This window comes from Haliotis asinina, chromosome 6 (genome assembly GCF_037392515.1).
Source record: "Haliotis asinina isolate JCU_RB_2024 chromosome 6, JCU_Hal_asi_v2, whole genome shotgun sequence".
Taxonomy (NCBI): Eukaryota; Metazoa; Mollusca; class Gastropoda; order Lepetellida; family Haliotidae; genus Haliotis; species Haliotis asinina.
This window is the reverse complement of record NC_090285.1, coordinates 46548921-46561512: the sequence shown is the minus strand read 5'-3', so window position 1 is coordinate 46561512 and position 12592 is coordinate 46548921. Positions and strand designations below refer to the sequence as shown.

General features: G+C 39.7%; 1 protein-coding gene across 3 annotated transcripts in view; it reads right to left on the bottom strand.

Annotated features, from left to right (window-relative positions):
- The window catches only part of LOC137287072 (adhesion G-protein coupled receptor G6-like), an 89854-nt gene extending 79592 nt beyond the window's left edge, over nucleotides 1–10262 (bottom strand). For all 3 annotated transcript variants that reach the window (XM_067819189.1, XM_067819192.1, XM_067819190.1), the window contains exon 1: nucleotides 10025–10262. The gene's annotated coding sequence lies outside the window, so the exon portion shown is untranslated. The remainder of the gene's footprint in view (nucleotides 1–10024) is intronic.
- Between the last annotated feature and the right edge of the window lie 2330 nt (nucleotides 10263–12592).

The window sequence follows — 12592 nt, the reverse complement described above, 5'->3', positions numbered from 1 at the left end:
CACATGATTGTCACTTTTAACAAGTGAAACCTAGATTTAATAGTCTTGTATAAGCACAACTGGAATAGGTATTTTCATTTAAAAAGCAGTGTCATCATATCTGTAATAATATTTCCTTTGATTGTAAATTTAAACGATTATCACATCCCTACAACACTTACCAGATGAACCTTCTCTAAATATGGATTGGTCTTCCCAATCAGTTCAGCCTAACATTTTCACAGTTTCACGTGTTAGTTTTGAAATAGGCTGGCGCTTAACTTTTTGTTCTCGGTATATATACACTGAATATTTACACTGGCGATAAACGATATTCTAAACGATAATCGATAAATCATTTAGCTACCTCCTGGAAATAACTGGCGTTAAAGGACAGATTATTAAAACACGATTTGTCCATTAACAGTTTGATGGGAGATATCTTTTAGCTGCTCACTGACTTGACAGATAGGTAGACAAGCCCGAGTGCACCCGATATAAGACGGGGAACTGTCATGTATACGTCTATCACTTTGTCCACATAGAGATAGCTATAAAATAGACACTGGTGATATATATCGACCATGGTCTCGTTTATCGTCTGAGTTATGTATGTTGTGTATGTGTGCATGGGGGTATTTTTAACATCGGTTGATACATTCAACTGATTTTGATACCAGATACACAGTTAACGATAATGCCACTCGTACTAACATACATCTGGTTGGAACAAAAATGGCTGCAGATTGGCCATATTGGCCACATATCCCTTGGCCTAAAATCGTACACAATAAACACATCAAGAGCTGGCGAAAAGTGTATCTGGCACTATTGGCAGCACCCGTCGGGGGAGAAGATCTCTAAAGTTCAAAGAAAGATCTTGACACACAAGAGTTCATGCTCGGCTCATGCTCTCCCTTGGGTCTGGTTTACAAACTGTCATAATTCGGCTTTTATAAACACACATATAGCCCCTTAAGGACAGTATAGCGACAGGGTCCCACCGTGTCTGAAATATACCAAGTACATCAATGTTTGTCATCAGTGCTAAAAAAAACATGACAAACACGCCCTAAATATGTGGAGAGAGTTCCGCAAAAAGCAGAATTCGTAAATCTACACCATTAAACCGCATGGACAGGTGCGTGTAAGTGTCTTGTGACAATGAAGATGAACGCCCTGTAATGTCACGAAGACAGAAACCGTGATTGTGGATTGTGGAACATGGGAAAGTATCGGGACAAGCTGGTGCCCTGGTGGCTGTGATTGTCACATGAAGGATATCACTGAAATTGTTATATATAGTAGACCATGAGATCGTGTACATGGCGCCATATCATTTGTTAGGGAGCATTACAACGCCTTCTGAAGAGACAGATTACAAGCCTTTAAAACGTATTTTCTTTGCTCCTGTCCATATTAAACAGCACGATGTGTCCCTGAGAATACCTGCTACAAGCTCAGTGCGCAGAGGCAATGTGCCAAGCAATGTCTGTCTGCATCAGTGAGACAATATGTCGCAACGCATGTCAGTCATTATGACGTTACCACGTTGCGAGCAACGTGGCAGTGTCATACTGACATCATGTGGCTAAACATATCTTATCAACTGCAATATTTAATTCTTATCTTGTCTTCGCTTTTTCACAAGGGCCATTGTTGATATCGACGGGTCGATATCGACAAGTGGTTGCCAAATGGTGAAAGCGTTCGTCCGTCAAGCCGAAAGCCCGTGTTCGATTCCTCGCATGGGCACCTAACTAACGCATTCCCCATCTGCAGATGTGTTGAATGTGCGTTTTTTTAAATGACTGTTGTCGAGCGAATAAGACAACGGTTTGAAGATGTCGTTACTTTCCTGGCTGACAAGATTGATTGTGTCGCATATTTCTATGCTACCGCCGCGTAAAGCCCACGTGCGATAAGGCGGGTGTAATGGCAACCTTATCATCGATGTCCCCTGTTGTAATCACTACACACGCAAGATGTCACAATGTCACAATGTCACAATGTCACGGTAACTCATGGCTGATACATGTCTAACCTTATACAAAGCAGTAAACAACGTTTAGACACTCTTATAACGAACTGCCTATTTCATTTAGACCACTTGCTCGATAGTTCTGTGGAAATGCGTATCAAACGCGAAGAGTCGGGTCAGTATTGTCATCAGTTAGCTATACTTTTCGTAAGAGGCGACTAACGGGATCGAGTGGTCAGGTTCGCTGACTTGATTGACACATGACATAGTATCTCAATAGCGAAGATCGATGCTTATGCTGTTGATCACCCTATTTTCTGGTCCAGATGCGATTATTTAATGTCAGTGTCAATTGCGCAGATCGGTGGTCATTCTTTTGATCACTGGATAGCCTGACCAGACTGGATTATTTACAGACTGCTGTTATCTATATGGAATATTGCTGAGTGAGGCGTAAAACCAAACTCACCTGTGAAATGCTATGGAACTATGTATGCTAGAAATGAACTACAAGTAGTGGTGGCTTTGAGTTCATTACAACCCGGGTGAATTGCACCTAAAACACGTATTAATCGTAAAACATATCTGAACACAGGTTTCACTTCCCTTCCATGTACAGTTAAAGTATCTCGTTTTAAAAGAATCTATTCAATTCAATGCAAACAACGACACTGTGATGTAGAATAAATGAGCAAAACGACTCCCCAGTCCCGTTATGTAAACATTTAAACAGTTATGGTGTAACTTTAAACAAGTGTGGGGTACATTTATATCACTTTACATAGTCAACAAAATATCCACCTAAATTGTCAATAGGACGAATAAATAGTGAGATGTTTGGACAAAATTATTCAGAATTAATTGACTCTTGTTTGAAAAGAGAACTATGGCGATAACTGACAACCTTGCTTATAAAGATGACTTAATCGTAAACAGAAGGCACGGGCAAACCAACACATTAAAACATTCACATAACTATGGTCGTATTTTGGGTAGATAACCTTGGTTTGAAGGTCAGCATTGTTTGTTTTTGTTTTTGTGGGTGTTATGAGTCAGTATTGCAGCTCTAAGGATATGATTTGTGGTTGACATCTGACGCAGAGTTTCTCCAAATATAGAGAGTTTATTATAAGAGAGTATGCGAGTTCGATTATGGTAGGAAATAAATACCCCAGCTGACCACACTGTAGGCATTTACCACGAGTATAAGGTATGTATATATGAATGAGTGAGTAGGGTTTACGCTGCTTAGCAATAGTCTAGCAATATCACGGTGGGGACACCAGATATTGGCTTCACACATTGTACCCATGACAGTGAGTGAGACATGACGCTTTTAGAAACACTTTGTACAAATTTGGGGAATCGAACAGGGACTTCGGCGTGACGAGCGAACACCTTTACCACTATGCTACCCAAATGCTATTTGAAGAAAGGAGAAAGTTCAACTATGGGCATTGACAACGCTCATCATCAGATGCCCTTGTTTCATTTATAATGATATGTCTGCAGTATCTGAAATAACGTCAATTAATATAAATGGTAGGTTTAATTGGTTGGTTTAATGACGTTGTAAACTCATTTACATCATAACCAGCACTGCTCATGTGGGGAGACGTGAAGATCTGAATTAGTACTGGTCTTCAGCAACCCATGCTTGTCGTAAGAGTCGACTAACGGGATCCGGTGGTCAGGATCGCTGACTTTACACGTCAGTGGTGCTGCGTAGACTCGATTACTTACAGACTGCTGTCATATACTTATCATGTTGCTGAGTCCTTCGTAAAACTAAAATCAGTCACTTTTGGTGAAGGATGAAGTCAACTGGAGCGATGCATGTCATTAAAATCTGTTGACAGCCTGGATTTTGTTTCTGAGGCACAAAGACCCATGAGAATTAAGAAAACAGAAGAATCTATGATAAGATCATTACACGTCTATTACATGTACTGTGTCATGAAATGAGGTATCTTAGACACTGTTTTTATAACGGGATTGCCCGTTGTGTCTGTAATGGATGTGACAAAGGCCTTCCATAGCTTGTGAAGCCGTTCGTGTGTCAACGACCTTTACATCATTCAAATGTTACCTTGGGCAACTGACACTTGCTCACAACGATTTGAAAACCGTCAATGGTGATCTCTCACAGAACTGGAAATCTAAATTTCAAACATCGCCAGCAGAGGATTGAAGTGTTTAGCTAAGCGTATTGAAGATACACAATAGGTCGTCTTTGGAATGATTCCAAAAGCGTAACTGGCCATTTACTTTGACAGCACATGGGTGTCCGTATTCTGTATTCCAGTAAGGGAATGCATATTCTGTTGTTCAATGCATGATGCATAATATGAAATGGATGATACAGTGCGTGTATGTATATCACGGGAGAGGTCGAATATGCAACGAGTTTACAGTGTGTGTTTTTGTACAATTTATTGTTACGATCGTCGACGTCATTCTCGAATTCTATTAAAGACTTCACGGTTAAATACATAAAAATGCGCAAACAGGAAAGTCCGTGACCCAAGTGTACATACAGAACCCTGCAGGTTGACGCACATAAACCTTTGCATTTGGCCTGGTTTGCTGCTTAAATGAGAACGCAGCGAGATAAAGTAATCTTTGTACAGGAATCTTTTGTCTGGTATCAGGTCGGATTTTCTGGTGTGATGTATCTATGCCGTTTTTCACGACTGATAATGAACACAGATTAACACAGCTCTGCAACACTACCACAGTGTTCCTGTATCCCCCGTTTGTTTTGAGGTGCAGACTAAATCTTAGTGTCTGAACATAGTGGAAATCTGATAAGTAAAATGGACTCGCCAAATTTTGTTTACCTATCAGGCATATTGCTTATCCAAATGTATCAAAACCTACAAATGACAGCCATATGCATGTACATGTACACGTATACAATCTTTTATTGAAACAATTCCTTTTAAATTGGAAAAGGACACAAGTGAGAAGGGAGATAGGGAGTCACACCTGGGAAAATCTAGACTGCCAAAATGTGTGTGTGTGTGGGGGGGGGGGGGGGGGGGGGGGGCTTTAGCATTGCAGGATAGGGATAGACTTGAGGGAAAAAAAATAAAGCGATTCAGGGATTGGCCACCCACCTATGAGTAGAACTACTCGCCTGTGTTATTGCAAATATACACACCTGGCGTATCGAGGATATGTGCTAAACAACATACATGTGTGCATTGAAGACTAACCACTCGAACTGATCGCCATGTCCATCACGACAAGGGTAAATACAGTCCGTGCAGGAAGTACAATATTTTAAACTGGTAGCCATAGTGCTTCTAGGTGCACGATCATTGCACATACTGATGGTGAAATTCCATTAATTTTGGACATTTCTTTGACTCGTGGATCACATACATAATACGGAATTGTGGTGTCTTCAGATTCCAAATTTTAAACAGCGTAGTAAAAGGTTTTCCCACAAAAAGACCTTTGAAACGGGTTATAAATTAATGAATTAATTAACTGAAATGAATTGAAATGAATTGAACTGAATTGGATGAATGAATGAATGAATGAATGAATGAATGAATGAATGAATGAATGAATGGTGTGTATTTCACAGACGTTCTGCACTTAAACGTTTTGGAAATGAACACATACATGTATACACTGAAGACTAACCACTCGAACTGTTCGCCATGTCCATCACAAGTGCAAATATAGCCCGTGCAGGTAGTACAATATTTTGAACTGGTAGTCATAGTGCTTCTACAATCTCGGTGCATGATCATTGCACATACTTATGGCAAAATTCATTAGTTGTGGACATTTCTTTGACTCGTGGATAACTTGTGTCAGGCATGGATAACACGGAATGGTGTAGTAATAACACCGTAGTAATGGGCTTTACCCAATAAGACCTTTGACACTGGTTATCTATTAATGAATGAACGCATGAATGGAATTGAATTAAACTGCCAGACTGACTGACTGACTGACTGACTGACTGAATGAATGAATGAATTTCATAGACTAACCAAGAGAATAGTTAAATATAATCCCATATCACGCGCAGAAAATGGTTAACTTGGCAAATAATAACTTTGCTCTGGCTCAACCTTACAATTACAAGGAACAATTCCAAATTAGACTTTAAACCGGAGAGTATCTGAGAGGAGGTGCGGCGCTCAGCACAGAGCTACTATACCAGTCATGTATACACGTTCCTGGACCAGCAGTCCCTGGCAAATCTTTCACGAAACCAGTGTAGTAAACTCGACCAATGGGTCCTCGTATGACCTGTTGGTGACCACTCGTCTGTCTATATATCACTAGAATAGGCCCCATCTAATACAGATATACCTTAACAAGGTTATTCTTTTAGGCGTCTCATACATCACATCCTTGTACACCTGGCAGAATAGATATAGAGTCCACGTATATAAGAGTTTCCACAAGCTACTCAACCCTTTGTAGCACCACCAAGAAAGAGTGATGGACTGTGTATTTGGAACTGTATTCCACAAGGAGCCGTTCCCGGGAATCTGATCGACCAATCTTCTCACCTACACAAGTTGTTTGCTTGTGTATACGTCTGTTATATGAGGTATATGCTATCGTTTTATCATTTATTACTGGTCTATGTTCACTAATATATGTTCGTGCGAGCGTCCCCGTATGTATTTGTGGTGTTTATGTGAAACCTCTAAACATTAGCAGTTCACCGCGCAGAGTAACCTCCCCTGCACACACCAGAAACCTATGATCTTGGTTCCGTCCGATTGAGTTTTTAGATCTGTCAACGATTACCAGATGTGTGAAACGTCTGAGCCCTTTATCATTCGCTCTTTCTTGTCGCATAACGTTGACACACCGTGATCTAACTAAAACAATGTCATTTCTGTAAGTATGTCAGAATCTTCTGCAGCCAAATCCCTCACTGCCTAGCGTTCTATATATGTTTACGTTAAAGGTCATCATACATCTAGGTGCAGGTTTATGATTAAAATGAAACAACAAAGGGCGTTGATGTTCTAAGGAAATATGAAGGTCGCACATTCAAAACCACCACATGTTTCATCAGTAGTGTATTGGAAAACGATTAATCGTGATGCCATATGTCCTCAACAACAGGCATCTCCATACTTGTGTTCATTGTTTGTCCTCTCATGTCAGCGTAAGTGGCACTCCAAGCGATTATCGTCTTTGACTTCAATGTATGTAATTCCGCAATATAGTATGTTTGAACTATTTCTCGAGTATTGTAAACGTACCTACATGCACTTGACCTTCTTCGTTCCGAATGTCTTCGTAAAGGTGGTTGTACAAAAATAGCGTGACCCGAGAGAGACACAGTTGTCACGCAAATACGAGATTTTTCTGTCACGTATATACGTGACTTTGGGTATAAATGAAAGAAGCTAGAAAATATAGATAACTCGAGTGTCAATTTAAATGGCTCCTCTCATGTGGGTTTACGAAGCTACGTCAAAGTTTAAATCTAATATTACGAATAAATTATTTGACTAAGAAGACTGCCAAGACAACTGTTCATTTTGAAATCACAGTTATACGCATTTACTTGAAACGTAAAATTATATATACGTTATGCCTTACTTTGAAACACGAATCTTCTGCAATATTACGTAGTATTCAAATTCATGAATCATATTGTCTCATCCATTTTCTACTTAACACTACGCTGTTACTAACCTCGGGTGTGTTTTTTTTTTATTTTTGACATGTAGAAAGATTTCATACGGCAAATAAAACAGCGATGACATTTTCTGTAACTTGGATATTTAAGTGAAGGTACACAAGAATAAATGCATACTTTCGTTCACTGCTTATCTCCTATATTACACTCTCTTAAAACATGTGTCGATTGCTATCATTTACTCTCTATAAACATACTTGTAATTATAACTGAAAAAATAACTCCATTTAAATTGAAAAGAAACCCCAGTGAGAATGAAGACTTTGAACTTAAATGTAAGGAAATTCTAGACATGTTTCATTCGGAGCTTTACATAACAGATAGGGCTGGACGGAATGGAATGTGACTTGTAGTCTGTGAAACAGGCTATCTGTTGGTGCAAGTGAGTGAGTTTAGTTTTACACCGCTTTAGGAATATTACAGAGGGGGACACCAAAAATAGTCTTCACACGTTGTACCCATATGGGAAATGTGGGACTTCGACATGACGTGTAAACGCTTTAACCACTAGGCTAAACCACGGCCCTTTGATGATGAAGTGATATCGTTTACATACGTTACTATGAAAACGAAAACTGGTAAAAGCTCACTGGACGGATTATCAATGAGTTTTAACAGTTAGGATTCTGTTGTCTACATGTTATGTGATTAAGATGTAATCATTATGCCGGGTTTATAAATAGTTAAAGCTGCACAAAAATACCAGGTGATAGGCGTGCCTCTAATATACTCATCATCAGCCACGTTTCCCATTAAAGATTATGTAAGCACATCAAAAACCCACAAATAATCGATATAATCAATATAATAATCAATATAAATAATTTATATAATCAATATAAATATATACGTATATGATTGATATTCCGACGAATGTTAAATATATTCAAAATGCCGTGAGAAGAAATACATTTACATCTTAAACCCATCAAAGTCAATTTGTTACTGGGTATAATCTGGAACAGTTATAATGTATATCTTGATTAATGAAAGTGCACTTTAAGCCCTCGTGAGTCACCTGCTAAAAGAGCGAGCTGTCATTAATATGTCAGGATATTGTCTCAAGGAATGAAGCACAAGGAGCGACGTTAGAGACAGGATACCATTAGAACCCCAACCCACACAAAACAAGAATACATATCCGTAAAATAGCGTGTATAACATCATATGTCATTTGCTTAGGCATGGTTGGATCTCAAAGACGTATTTAGAGAATAACCTACTAGCTGCATGGAATGAATATACCGTGTGTGAATTAATTTTAGACTTCCACACCTTGGCAGAGTTCACAGTTGGGAGTAGGTCATTCTTTCTATAAGCTATTGTGCTCAGAGAAAATGTAGAGACGAGTGGGTTATTGTCTTTTATTCAAACATCATATCAGTCAATCTATTGTTGGCACATCATCCCACGTAATGAACCAGATGACGTTACCGTCATTTATGTGAGTAATGAATTATATCGTGGCACGTTGCTTGAAGATGAATGAATAAAATGAAAATTGGAGAGGAGTAGCGAATCAGTATGAAGTGAAATTGTAATGTTCAATGAGAATGACCAAAATATGTCCCCTGTATTCGTAAAATATGTCTTTTGCACCTGAGGTTAGGTGCTGTTTTCACGCCAGAAACGTATTGCTAACGTTTGTAAATGGGGTCAAATGAATTGTTTAAGTGTATAATTCCCGCGACCTCACGTTTATGTCAATTGTCAGGAGCATTGCCACAAAACTTCCCCGCAAGCGATACAGCGAGAGATCTTGTTTATTACAGACTTGCTGAATAAATGTTTTACCGATGGTGTTAAACGAGGTCGATTTAACACTGTTGTCATACACAATGTCACGAAATGCGTCTGAGAGAGGCCGGTGCAGAGTTCATTTCCGTCCGTTTTCACGAGAGTATCAGTCCTCATCTAATAAACTTTCAGTGGAGGAGTACCACTGCCAAACCTAAATCCCCTTCCCCCATCCCAACTCTACTCCCATCCCCACCCCTACACCCACCCGCCGACATTATAAATGGGTAGTAGCTGAAGCAAATAATATATTACGGATCACACAGAATTTGTTGAGGTAAACGTAAAAAGGAATTATATACAGGTGACACAGCAATTAACTACTGCTTTTACGTTTTTACGGAAAAGGGTAAATAGTCTGAGCACACATGAGTGGGGAACGCGCTACAGTACTTGGTAGTTTCATAAGTCCTCGCCCACATGTACAAGAACTCAAGTGTACACAGACATACCGCTGTCACGATCGAGCAGTGTGTCTACAGTCTAAAACATTCAAAGGATACCTTCATTGTCAACATCTGTATATAGACATAAGTTTTAAACTTAACCAAAACAGAATGTGTCAAACAAAGACTTACTTGTCAGTTGTCCAGTGAGACTTATATCCAAGTTAGTCCGAGCGACTGACCAGTACACCTTCACTGAAACTGTCTTCTGCGCGTGTCAACGCTTCCCGCGAGATGTGACGCATAATTGTTTCACAACCTGGATCACACCAGTCGTTGGGCTGATGGCCGTGCGAACAGTAAGCAATGAAACTTCGACTTGCTTAAGAAATGGTAGTTCGATAGATGTGCACGATACGCTAGACCTGCCCCTGTGGTGATGGTAGACTATATAATCGTCTGCTTCGCTCAACCGAGCACAAGCTGTGACCTCACTGACTAAACAGGTCAGGCAGGTGGGTGGGTTGGAAAGGGGGAGAGTGGAGTTTGAAATACCTGCGTTCACTCTCTCAATTCGTGCTCTATGGCTAGGATGAGAATACCTGTGTATCAGTGTGCGGATGACCTCATTAACAGAACGGCTAACAAGTTCGGACACTGGTACTCAGTGACAGCAAACTTTTCAAAGGGGTATCGGTTGAAGGATTTGCTTGTCAAGAAACTTTTCATAAACGTACAGTAGAAACCGGGTCTAAAAATAGCTGTTGTACTTCCCGACAGCGACAAATAATCAATCTCGTGGAATTTATTGTTCAACGTTTTGACGCTGTAGTTCCCCTAATATATTTCCTCGATGTTTTTGTTTCGTTTAAATGGCCTTTCAGTTCTAAACATTGCATACATCAGTGCCATAACAAATCATTCACTCATTTAAAAGACCGCGTTTAAACTAAACAAAATATTCTTTCAAACAGTAACACAGCTAATAGCAGTATCATATAACCATATATTTCAACTCCGTGTACATGTGCATGAAGTTTTTTTGCTGAAATACACTCCGGTGTCATTCTAAACACAACAAAGATCCTAACTTACAACGTATTCATACGCAGTGTCCATTTTGTTTTTCATTTTTCATGAACTTGGTTGTTTTTCGACCATGTACATATAATGGTGGATCGGCGCCTTAGTACTCTCAGCTGTTCAGTTTCACCCATAGTCCCTGCAGGATCTTCAGATCGGTGGTTATAGTCCCTCATCAACCAAAATTATGTCTTTGATCGTTTAACGTGATGCCACGATTAAGTCTCATTGATCTCTGATCTCATTGAAACTGTCGCACGTTATTTAACCAGGTCACTGGTTAATACTGTATACAAAGTAAAAGGGTGGCATTATTTTGTATGATATGGAGCATCTGACAACGAATATCTATTTATACCCTATTATGGGATTTGGTACTTCGTTTGAAACGACGCGCGCGTGATATTTTCTGTTTTTGTTTAAATATAATCATACACCACTCGACAAGACTTCAGACTGATAAGAACAAAGCAACATCTGAAATATTTACTCACGTAAATTAATTTCTTTTTCAACATCCTTTTTAAATTGATTACAGGCAACAGATAGCACACGGCGGGATAGCCCGGTCTCCAGGTAGACAATCCCACCCCTTTTAACACCCTCTTACCTTTCTGTCGTTGATAATGGGGCAGTGATGGCAGAAGCAGGCCAACATCAAAAGATACATAGTTACAGCGTTAAAACCACGCAATCTAGTTTCAGCGGGTTCATATATACGTTCTTATTCTTACATAGGTCGAGTATTGCACCGTGCCATGGGATAATACGATCAGGATTAATGGGATTTGGGGTTAATAAAGTAAGTTAATAATGTTATGGAGTTATCAGTGTGTGCAATCTTAGTGATTGCCCTTGCAATTGTGGTACACAGTTCATACACATTTCATAATGTCATATAGGAGTGGTTTTACGGACCACAGCAGGGTACACCAGAAATGGTCTTCACACATTATACCCACTTGGGGAATCGAACCGAGACTTTTGGGGACAAGTCTGCATGTAAGAAATCGCAAGGGTTTATCCAGCAATATGTGTTCTCTGAGAAAGGGGAGGTCTGATAGCCCAATATTTAGCGATAAAGACTCGGACCAAAAGGGTCAATGAAATAGCGGCGTACACTCGTACTCACTCACCAGACAATCCAGTGATCAACAACATGAGCATTGATCTGCGCAACTGGGATGCAATGACATCAATATGTGGGTTAACTGAGATAGCAGTGGGTTAATTGCTTGTTCGGTACGACAAAAGAGCAGGATGTATTCGCCAAATAGGATAAAAATGTCCATTCTTTTTGTACAAGTTGATGCCATCTGGAAATGCGATGAAAGTGGCGTCAGAGCATTCTCATAATTTCTGCTGGTTTTCCCGTGAAACCTATCATTAAACACCTAACTCATAATTATGGGTTGCTCATGCAAGGCACGTTGTTAGTTGTTACTATTCTAAACTGATAAGCAGGGCCTTGAAAATCTCTCAGGCCATGTAAAATGTACATTATTGAATTAATACCAACCGTAAGTATGCGCCAGCGTTTGCAATATTTTAATTTATCGGCAGGACATCAGGGCCAGCTGTTACCTGCAGACTCTAAAATCTGCAAGCACTGAATGAAATCTGCAGGACCATTTGGTTAAAGGCAAACCAACAAAAGCAAAATAGACTACAGTTTCA